This window comes from Macrobrachium rosenbergii, chromosome 23, assembly GCF_040412425.1.
Source record: "Macrobrachium rosenbergii isolate ZJJX-2024 chromosome 23, ASM4041242v1, whole genome shotgun sequence".
Lineage (NCBI taxonomy): Eukaryota > Metazoa > Arthropoda > Malacostraca > Decapoda > Palaemonidae > Macrobrachium > Macrobrachium rosenbergii.
The window spans coordinates 47,174,721-47,187,411 of NC_089763.1; the positions used below are offsets into that span (position 1 = coordinate 47,174,721).

General features: G+C 34.4%; 1 long non-coding RNA gene across 1 annotated transcript in view; it reads left to right on the forward strand.

Annotated features, from left to right (window-relative positions):
* Positions 1-4,661: 4,661 nt before the first annotated feature.
* The window catches only part of LOC136851598 (uncharacterized), a 226,683-nt gene continuing 218,653 nt past the window's right edge, over positions 4,662-12,691 (forward strand). The window contains exon 1 of the long non-coding RNA XR_010856921.1: positions 4,662-5,085. This is a non-coding gene — a long non-coding RNA (uncharacterized lncRNA). The remainder of the gene's footprint in view (positions 5,086-12,691) is intronic.

The window sequence follows — 12,691 nt, forward strand, 5'->3', positions numbered from 1 at the left end:
TATATATATATATATATATATATATATATATATATATATATATATATATAATAGAAAAATTAGGACAAGCAAACTGTCATTGCTTAATCAAGATAGTGTAAATAGTACACTAGTATCCATTATATATATACATATATATATACATATATATATATATATTATATATATATATTATATATATATATATATATATATATATATATATATATATATATATATATATATATATATATATATATATATATATATATATATATATATATATAAAATGGAAAATAGAGTACTAGTCAACGCTGGAACTATTTAACACTATCTTGATTAAGCAATGACAGTTTGGTTCTTCTAATTTTTCTATAATCAAAACAATTCAAATACGTTTATATATAAAATTATCCCCAAATACAGATTGCCAATTAAAAATAAATGAATGGAGTCATCAAACAAAAATATAAGGCAACGTCGAGAGTATTAATAAAACTAAAAAGAATAAAAACTAATTATAATTGCAAAAATCACAATGCTAGTATCCGGTCGATTGAACGAAGGCAGAGGAACAGATGGAGAACCAATCTGCACGTTCACTGATGGGTTCCTCCCGCTCATATGCAAAGCCTCTTTTATCTGCGGGTGCCTTTTTCATTAGAACTATAATATATCTATTATAATGGTGTTAATCACCAGCATCTCCCCTGTCAAACTAGTGCCATGTGCTTGGAGTGTATGCTTTTCAGCGTTCCCGTCTGGAGGTGGTATGTTAGTGACGAGAGAGCGTAGTAGCGGTCATCCCAATATATGAAATATTGCGGAGCTTACAGTCTCCGATTGGACATGTATATTTATTCAAATTAAACTCCGATGGAAATCAAACGATATACTTGTTTTAGATAATAAAAAAAAATTAATGTACATCACAGGCATTTTATTGCTGTTAGGTTAGTAAATGATTAAGTTAGAGTTCTGAATACAATTTTGGTAGCAATGGACTCTGGCAAATGCATAAATAAAAACTGAGCGTCATTGCTGAAAGTACGTCAAGTAACAGAATCATGTGACACTTTCAGAAATAGTCTAATTATCTTTCCAACATTTCTCCGTGAAAAATGGTAAAAAAAACGTAGGGATACCGCCTAGATTTTAATACATTTCATAGCATACCTTGCAATAGCCGCTTAGAAACTGTTTGCAAAAGCAAACTACACTTCAATGAGAGTTAGGGCATGTTCTTGCTCTCATTTCAGAATAATATTCATAACAGCTACACCTTTTGGTACAATGAACAGAAATAATAGGTTTATTGCCATGTCAGGTGTATTTTCTGAATTTGATGTTCTAGTTACTTCTCCTATGACAAGTTTGAAGAAATGTAACTAACATATTGTTCCGAAGTCAGCTTGCTTCCATGATCTGATTTCATGCTTTGTCGTTCACCCTCTCTTTTTATAGAATTCTTTTATAAATCAGTATCTCCTCTTTCAGTCTGAATTGACCTTTGCGAGAATCAACTTAGAAGCAATAATTACTCTGCCGTTGTACTGTAGTTTTCTACTATTTAGTTTGTTATACTTCATGTTCCTTTTTTTTATGTCTTCACTTATCAGTAAAGATTCCGTCTGTTTGTTTATCTATTGTCTGTCTGTCTGACTCAATCTCTCACAATGAGGGTTTTTTAAATGCTGATTAACCACAATGAACAGGACCATTTTGCGAAAATTACAGCATTTCAGTTAATTATATAGGAACTCAAAGAAACAGGATCGTTCTATAAAAAGATTGGAGACGACTAGCCTTTTTAACATAACAGTTTTATGAAAATTAGCTTTCTAACGAAGTTACAGTTAAACCAAAGAATAAACCATTACCTAAGAATTATCAATTTGCAAACGGGGATAGATTTCATATTTTCGTTCTCGAGATATTCGATAGCTCAACAAAACGAGCGCAATATTTCACCTGGAAATGATTAAAAGTTATTTTGCTGCGTCAAAAGTTCCATTTTCAAAAGAGCATAAAATAAATAGTTATGAAGATTCAGCCGATAGGTACGGTGAAACCTTCAGCAACGCAACGCAGACAATTCTTTTACAGGAAATAAAATGTTTTCGGGTAAACGGACATCTTGAGCTCGATATAACCAAAAATGCTAAAGAAAAAACACAGACTTATTTCCATTTAGTTAAGAAGACAAAAGGAATCCACTCTGTATTCTATCAGACGAAAATTATTCTCATTAGAACTGTTTCAGTTTTACGCAAAGAAAAAAATTCTTCTTTATTGGTATCCGGGAGATATTTTCTTTAGTCTCGTAAAAGCCATGGGCGCATTTTTGTGGAGTCCATTACGAACCCCCCAAAAAGAGAAAAAGGAAGAAAACCTGAAATATAACAGAGGAAATTCTTATCTCAGAATATAAAATGGTTTCTGTCAAAGGGACCTTTGTATACCGAGGTCTACGAAATGCAATTAAGTATACAAACGTAATACTTTTATTTTGTCCTTTACCCTGTCGTCAGAAAATAAAATAGAAATCCAAAAGTAATTCTGTTTATACAAGGTACCAAATTTTCTTTTATGCGTTAGTGGTCATAAAAATAAGTTAAATTTCTGATATCCTTTTCACATGACGCGTTTTTAAATTGCACTTGCTGAACATGCAACTATATTACATACACACCGACACACAAACACACATACACACCGACACACACACACACACACACACACACACACACACACACACACACACACACACATATATATATATATATATATATATATATATGTAAATTAACCCCCGTCTCTCTCTCTCTCTCTCTCTCTCTCTCTCTCTCTCTCTCTCTCTCTCTCTCTCTCTCTCTCATAATCTTCCCCTTCCTTTACCAAACTAATCACTGGCTATTTCACACACATGAAAACAATTCTAATAAAATTGCACCCTCCACTCGCTTTCCTGTTGACTAGCATTTTCTCTTTGCAGTTATTCTCAACAAACATAGGTCTAGGCCTAATTCCAATTTTGTTAATCTTAACCGGTGAACATGGTTTATTTGCATTAGGAATAGAATGGAAGATATTACATACTGTATATGGTCTTTAATTTCTAGAATTATCCTGATAAACCTATGGTTCATTTACTTATACAAAATGTTCTCCTCTCAGTCCCTCTCTCTTTATCTCTCTCGAAAATAACCGTCCCTTTCCTTTGCCCGGCAAATAATAGGCCTATTCCATGGCATGGAAACAATTTCAATAAAATGTTCCTATCTTTCATTCTCTTGTTGACTATTATATCCCCTTTGTAGTTATTCTAACCAAACATAGGTCTAGGCCTAATTTCAATCTTATCACTCTCAACCAGCCATATATAGTTTACTTACATTAGGAATCGAACGGAAGATATATTTATGCACTTTAATTGATAGAAGTAATCATAAACGTCTATAGTGAATATATTTATCCACAATTTTTAACGTAACAGGTAGACTAAACCAAACTAGAGCAAAGATGTTAAATACCTGAATCAACAGTGGCGCACTCATGCAGAGGTAAACGTTGGTTCGGCATGGCATCATCCTTCAATTTTCTTGCATTTGCAGGGCAGTAGTTAAGCAATTCATGGCTGAGGTTTCTTGCATAATCGCTTTGTTGAAAATGAACCAAACACTCTTGCGTTTTTGGTGTTTATATGGTCACTTCTGCAAATGTCATCCACTGCCTAAACACTTCGGTATCTTTAGGAGGGAAACGGCAAAAGCTAACCTTTTCACTTCCAACACAGTCCCTGTCTATGTTACAGCCTCCATAAATAGCACATATCACCATGGCAATGACGTACTGAATTTCAAAAACTCAAAAACTATCACATATTTGTGAAAACTTCCGCCCAGCTGCTTACCACATGCTGCCGATGAGAGCAAGTTGAAAAATCGCCTCTATGTAACTCACCTTATCTTCCTACATCTTGAATGGGACAATGTAAAACACTCAGAAATCGATGGAGAACCAGAGCTCGTAAAAGGGAAAAGGTAACAAGAAGCAATGAATGATGAATCTCTCGCACCTGAACATTAGGTTAAAGGGACGAAGAACTCGTTCTTATTGGTGAGCTTCATTAACCCTGGCTAGACTCACTGAAAGGTATTTCATCTCATTGCCTGGAAAGTGGGTCAGCACGGAAGCTGGGTAACGATCCTCTCTACGACTAATGTTTAAAACAAATGAAGTTTAAAAATTTAAGTGTTTTTACCTCCTGATAACTTCTAAGATGAAAAGCTGCACAACAATAATAGTACTAGTATTAGGATGCCCTTTGTACCACCACGGGAAAATAAGCCATAACAGTGACAGTTGGGCTCCTTTGGGTCTCTGAAAAGCTGGAAGAGAACTGTTAAGGCGGGAGGCCGCAGATGAGTAGCGATTTGTAAAAGTGAACGCACGGGAAAAACATGAGTGGCGGTATTTCACCAAGGCCCTTTTGCATTGAAGGTGATAATGATCGTAATAATTCAATTGCTTGTGGCATTACTATAACATCCAGGGAACATATGACATTCCGGGATGCATGTTATTTTCATATAAAAATTCTTTGCAAAAGATGTATGCTAATTGTCTGAAGGAAATATATACAAAAAAGGCGATCTCAACATGAAAAGTTGCTTAAGTGAATTCACTGACATGAAGCTGAAGTCTGAACGTCTAATTTTTTCCATTATACGAATTTTCAGCAAAGCAGAATTTGAGTAGATATGTAACTTCACTGTTACTCATTTTTGTCCATTATTTTTCCTTACTGGAATGCATGGGTGATGGTCGGTAACAAGGAGGTTAGTAATAACTGGTGGTGGTGCTTTCCGTACTAGATTCTAAGTAGTTCTGCGTACCGCCGCCAGGTCGGCGCTGCTCGCAGCCGCAGAGAGCCTCCCGCTTCCCGCCTCCCGGTCATCTTCAAACACCGTGGAAGTTTGTTTAGTGTTTGCTCCGATTTTTTCGTTCATTTTTTTCAAAGTGATGCGTTGTGCAGCCTACAATTGTAAAAAAAAAAAAAGTACTCAGGAATTCTTCGAGAGAAAATGGAATAACAATTCACGGGTAAGTAAAGCATACTGGCTTTATTTCCCATAATCTTGTTTTAGTCCTATAAGTCATCTTAGCAACAAATCACTTTTTCTGGTAGGCCTAACATGTCTCATGTTCCAATGTATTATTGTGACACATAAGTGCTGTACCGATTCCAGTTGTGAAATCAGACCTTCATTAATCCTATATATGCTGCATAATATAAAGTAAACAAATATCTTGCTTGTTATTAGAAATGCTTAGTAGTAAGTAGGCCTAAAGGTTATTTCTTGTGTCAACAAGTCTAACCTTTTAAACGTCGAACCTTTTAAACGTGATAGGATTTTTTTATCTATGCCATCGTTTTTTTCAGTTTTAGACATGTAAGGGCAGAGTTAGAGTGGTTTAGCAAAATCATTTGATCAAATGCGTTTTCTCAACGAAATTCCGAAATGTCACGCTTGAGGGGAGTACTTCAGGACGACATAAACAAACCGTAGAAAATAATTTCTGCTAATCATTTTGAAGTAAACTAGTCTTATTTTTTAATATTTATAGCAAAACCTGGTTTAATTTGTTTTCATCAAACGTATGCGTTACAGTATGGTAATGCAAGCAAATGAAGTTTGATAGCGTAGGCTACACTTAAGCATTCAGGCTACTTATTAAGCATGACACTATATCATTTAAGCCTTATTCCGAGTACAACTTAATTTCGAATATTTCATAAAAATAATTTCTCTATGGGAAACGTTATCGAACCACCACGCCAAGTAAAAAACGCCCTTAAGAATGGTAACAACGAGGATTTGTGTCTTGGTCAAGCAAACGCTAGGCCTATGCAGGACCCACTTAGAGGCTAAGTGGGTCCTGGGCCTATGCGTATTGATTCGGCAGGTAGTTCATTTATTTAGTCCTTTCCAGAACATCCCTGCTCCAAATAAGCCTAAGTTACTTTCTTACGGTAGTCCTTTTCTGATACTCTCTTTAAGTATCGCTTCAAAGCCTTAGAACAGAAAGAAGTGACAAAGTGTACAACCCCTCGGTTTGGCGGGAAAAACCATATTTTGCTAAACAGTGCTCCCGGAAACACCAGTAGCTAAGCATGCTAACAAAATGCAGTTTCTGGAACAAATGCGACACCGCCTTCACAATGATGCTATTTTTTACCTGCCATTAAAAATGCTTGGCGGTAGGTAGGCCTAGACGCTTTTGTCCTCGTCAACATAGTCTTGACTTAAGCCTGTAGGCTAATAGTGGGGAATGAGGGCCGTAGTTGTGTATGGTATATATATATATATATATATATATATATATATATATATATATATATATATATATATATATATATATATATATATATATCACACATTACCACAGGTGAAAAATAAGAAACAGGGTGTAGGTCTGACCGGTTTCGACTTTATTTCCAAGTTGACGAAGGATTGATACAGAGTGTGAGAAGTCATATATATATATACAAGAACAGTATAACGAACATACTTTTGTATGTTCGTTATACTGTTCTTGTAGTATATATATTTGTGATATATCCTTTCGTCAATATAAATAAAGTCGAAACCGGTCAGGACCTACACCTATTTTTCATAATATAAATAATCACGTACAAAAGTGATAATAATCATATATATATATATATATATATATATATATATATATATATATATATATATATATATATATATATATATATATACACACACACACACACACACACACACACACACACACACAACGATAAGCTGTAAAGTATCAGTATGGTGTTATTGTAGAGTATCTTTGTTCGCGTTCAATAGAAGATCGTAAACCCTTTTGTTCACCGCCTATCATGAGCATTGGTTGCATTAATAGGGGAGAAATAATCCTTACATAAAGAAAAGGATGGTGAAATCATGTTCATGATGGTCTTCAGTGGGATTTATAAAATTTAAAGAACTTGGTTTTTCAGTTACTTGGTTTTTTGAGTAACTGGGAAGATTTGCCTAAAGTAGGAACTTCTCATTAAACATTTCATCCTGTAATGTCAAATTTTGCAAAAATCGAAGGAAAATTCTGTCCGTTACATAGCTTACTGAAATACAAATAAAATTTATTCTCATGCATTATACAAAGCGAGCTAACTCAAAAGAGAAAAATGAAATTACCTTTTGCAAAAAAATATCAGCCACTTTGACAGAAAAACGCACTGGTCGATTTGATTTTAACTTTCTGCTTTTAGTCGTAAATGTTATCTTCGCTTAAAACTTGAAGATTGCAGATGTTTTGTATAAACTTCTCTGTTCAATCTTTGTATACGAACACCTGGTACATTTTAACCTGAATTCTACTAGTTGTGGGTACAGTTAACCTTAGGCTATTTCTATACCTTATCTTGGATTCTTTATGCGACTGTGAATTAATCCCGTTGGATGTTAATACATATTCTGTGCATCTTTATCTCTCCTCCTGCCTCTTGTTTTATCGTTATGACATATGCAAGGTGCAAATAAAATTAGCGCTTGCGAGATATATTTCAGCACGCTCCTGATATTCCACACTAATAAAATTCAGTGTTTCTTATTTCCTAAGTATCCGCGTTTATTTTTTCGTCTTTTACAATTTGTTTCATTCGTAAGACACTGCCACAAGTTCTCTGGACAGAGTTGGACATACAGTAATGAAGCGGTTTTTGTCGAGTAAATCTCTCCACATTTTCACAGGCACTGAGGATATCTTCTTCATGAGCAAAAGTTCTGTCTGGAGAACCATTTCTTTCCTCTGTCCCAGATGCCAGGAGTTGAGAACTTTAATACTTTTTACGACTAAACATTTCAGGAACGAAGGAAGGCTGGTGTCGTGTCGTGCGAGTCTGTCTCATTCTTTTTTTCAGTTACCGAAGAATGATGGCAAATATTAAAAAAATAAAACCACAAACAACATTAAAGATGATATGAATGAGAAATGCAAAGAAATCAGTAACAATATTTACGTTACGAATGATCACTCATTACTCAAGATTTCGGTTCTGATAATTTTTCATTTTCTACCGAATGCTACCTTTGAAGAGTAAAATATGATACTCGATGTTTTGCAGGCTGTATTCTGGATAACCATAGATTTTTCTTCTGCTCAAGATAAGTCTCAGGATTCAAACTACTCTGGCTGAGGTAAATTTAGAAATTCTTTTCTAAAAAAGGTTAATAATAATATTCTGGTAATAAAAGTATTCTATGCAATTACTTGGAGATTATGCTTTTTTCTATGCTATAAAACAATGAAAAATACAAGTAACTTTAAATCTACACCATCTGTATATATTAAACCAAGAAAAACTCGATGGAATGGAAGGGAGTTTTAACACAGTGCCTTATATTCAGGTAATTCAAGCTCGACTAAAAAATGAGGGCAGTTTTTTTAACGGTATAAGATTATTTTCATCTCATTTGTGAAAGTTTTATATTGGATTCATCCATGCTACTGTATTTGGAATGGCTCTCAGATTTTTTGTACTTTGTTTGTTCTCAACTCGACTGAAGTGCCTTAAATGAATAAGAATGCTCAAGAAACACTGATAATGACATCGGTTTTGATATTTGATCACAAAAATCAATATAAGAATAGTAAGTAACCGGATGTTCTAAAAGTAATTTCAAGAGGGGAAAAGAATAGAGAGACAATTGTAATAATATTCTAAAAGGAATCCTATCCGCTTCGTGTCCAACCTATTCATCTCTCTCTCTCTCTCTCTCTCTCTCTCTCTCTCTCTCTCTCTCTCTCTCTCTCTCTCTCTCTCTCCGAGCTTCAAGTCGTTAAGTAAAGTTTTTACTGTCCAGGTAAGCGACTTTAATGTCATGTTCTGTGGCGTTTAGTTTTATTTATCTGGCACGAATCGGTGACTCCAGGACTAGATTAGAATTGCTTACCAAACTTACGACATAATTCCGAGCAAGCGCTCAGCTTAATGTGACCACTTTTTTACCTGTCTTGGGAAATTATTTCTCGAGATTCTCAGAGGTATGGACCTCGTCGCTTCAAAATTCATGGGAAATAATTATGTGCTGTTCAATATATTAGGGTATAAAATATAAAGATAAAATTTCCTGCTGTTTTAGGTGAATCATCTCTCAAGTGCTTATTTATCATTGACCAATCTTTGATTGTTCGTCTGTCTTGCTGCCTGTCCGTCTGTCTCGCATATTGCTTTATTCACATTATTCCCCAAGAACCTAATTTGAAATCAGCTCTCATAGAAGAGTGATTTTGCCGAGAGCAACACCACGGGATTACATATATATATTTTCCAAAAATGCCTCACGGATGTTGTTATTGCTAAAAGCAGCTTATGAAGAAATTTCATCATAACAATAAGTATTGTTTAATAACTGAATGAAAACAGCAACGAGTCATGAAATAAGCGTTTATCTAGAACCCAGGTCTTTGTGTTTAATATTATGTGGTTGCATTTTTAATTGAGCTTTATTTAAAGAGATTGGAATTTCAGTTGACATAGATATACACACATTCGTCTTGTGATGTGAGTAAAAATAAACCATCTATTTTGAGTACTGTAGCAATAAGAAGGTCAGCTTGCTGTTGGATTCAGTATTAATGTGCAAATTAAACAGTAATGATGCCTATGATCAAGATTCACCAGTTCCCATCATTTAAGAAATCGTAAATTTAAATAAAAACTTTAATATGAATTTTTATCGTTCAGCATCTGTAAACACATGAAACAACAGAAATGGCAACGTTTACTTACAAATTTTCTCTAAAACAGAAAACTTTTAAATACAAAATAACAGGTTCCATAACAGTCACATGTAAAGCTCTGAACTGATACAAATCAAAATTCATGCGTGTGTCATTACGGAGAAGAAGAGAGAGCTGGATAGATAAGTGAAAGACGCTTTGGAAGGGAAGGGCCTTGGCATCAACGAAGCGAAAGAGTGAAGATGAAGAGCTAAACTCAAAAGAATAACAAGCTTATTTTAAACACTCGCACCAGCACGCCTCGGAGTCACGTGCAGTAACTGTAAAAGCATTGCGGAAGAAACGCAGAGCGCTCGTATCTCACCTAATTGGTTTCTCTTCTCAAAAATGACCCACTATTAACCTTTTTTTGGTACCAACATAAGTAAGACTATTTGCTTAAGGGCTTACTGCGTAGTGGACTTGGAAAGAAATGTTATTTGTCCAAGGATGGTATTGTTATTTTTCCCCAGACACTTACGAAACTCTTGTTTTGTATCGTTGTTCTTACCCATATCATTCTAACCTTATTATTATTATTATATTTCGTAATGTACCCGACAATACAAAAATGTATATGGAAAATAAAGTAATTTTCTGTTATTATTTGAATGAATGCTGTAGAAGATGAGCTTATCCTAAAATAACGAAACATATTTATTCTGCAAACAACAGACAAAAATGCCTTACTCCAGGTGTATTTATTCTGTAAACATTACCCAAAATAGCTGATACCTGTTTCGAACAAAAGTTTATAGTTTTAAAAGCTCCTCAGCACGTCCTCGCCACTTCCTTTAAGGGAAGCGCCCATTATCTGAATCAGAAACACGCGCGTAACTTAGTAATAGAAAACTGATTTTCCTGGATTTTAGAATAGCAACAGCGCAGCCTTTGAACTCCTGTGATGTACAAAATGTTCACGTTTTTCGTAGGAGATACAAAAACAAATGTAAATGGGTGTATAGTGTTTTTTTTACAGAAGGCAGAGCTGCGCTTCGAGTTTAATGACCTTTTCCCAGAGTAAAATATGAAAGAAATTAACTGGATAAAATAAAATGGCGAAAATTAGTTTTATGTATTAGTGATAAAGTTTTCCAAGTGTTTCATGTCAGAATATTTTGAAGTGATTCTACTTTGAGTGCATATTGAACAATAGCTCGTGAAATGTATCATTATTTGCTTTTCTGTGCGTAGAGAGATAACGTCCTTATGTGCTTTTGGTAGGTCGTAGAAATATTGGAGAGAGAAGAGCTGATTATTATATCCGATTCTTAGAAGGCGATATCTTCCTGGAAGGATGTTAGAGTACTTAAAAAAAGGTGTTCTTATCTCCATTAGTATACAGACAAAAGTGGTAGAAGAGACTTCAAAAGACGAACAATAAAGCTAAGATCATCGGAAAAAGGCGTCAAATAAAAAAAAAAGAAAAGAAAAAGGAAACCAAGTGGAAATAAGCAGGTAAAAAATAGTTTTGAATTATAAAAATAATTGCCACGCAGGCATTGCTCACCATCTAATTGACGAACGTAAGCTACACTACCTGGTCTCTTAGATTAAACAATTTCAGACTTGGCTGCAAATCTAGAGTGATGGTAAACGCTTTAGGGTCAATTCCTGTTGTTTCATTTTTGACAGGGACATTTCCTATAAGCGACAAATGGGCCATAGACAAGTAAGTTGGGCATGAGGCGAAATCACTCCAGACCTCTTAACTCTTCTAAATTCATGGCGAGAAGGGGAAGAAACAAAAATACAAATTAGATTTGTATGCAAATCTTCCACAACACATGAACCACACTATGAAAACTGTATTTCCTTAAAGTGTTTCTCATAATATTAAACTCAATAAACACCAATCCCACGACATCAGACAAAATACGCTAAGAAATGCAGCATAAAAGAATGAGTATTCATATATTCATCATTCAAATCGTTCATTTGCTAACAGTGTTATCATGATACTCATATACAAATACATATACATATACATTATACATATTCATCGTTATTGTGTTCCTACCAACAAGGAATCACATTTTAGAAAACTGCTTTCACATTAAGGGAGCTTTTTCTTGGGTTTCCTTCTTGCAAGATTGGATCAAAGGGAACTCGTCTTATAAGCAACGCTTTCTCCCTAGTTTCGAGGAGGAGATTCTTTCCCCTCCCCCAACATTTCTGTCTGTCTGTCTGTCTATTTTTACATACTCTCCTTATACCAATGTCTCTTTCACGGCAAGGGAGACTACTTAGTCCCCCAGACAACATAACTCAGATGAGGCAAATTCTTATTTATAGCTTTTCTAGATTTTTCTCTCCACGAACAAGCTGTAGAAAGTCTCCCCCTCTTTTGTAGTCTCTTTGTCCTATAATGGGCGTTCTTTCGGGGTTGGCTTTGTCCCATTTCTCCCCAACCCTGTCGTTCATTAATTTTCTTTAGATCCTGGCTGGAAATGGTGACTCGGCTGCTCATTACAATGATATTTTCTTTATAAAAAGTGCCCACATAAACACATGCATAGGCTATATATATTATATATATATATATATATATATATATATATATATATATATATATATATATATATATATATATATATATATATACATGTATAACTATATATATATATATATATATATATATATATATATATATATATATATATATATATATATATATATATACATATATATAAATACATGTATAACACACACACATACATATAGTATATATATTCATAGTAGTCCACAATAATATTTATAACGTGTAGATTTACAAAACTGTATTTTTCCACCTCCGTACCTTTCACCCAGCTCCAGATTATAGCCGATTTTCTTTTCATATAAAAGCTACCATAAAAAAAGTTGTTATTACACATAGGTGGCAAAG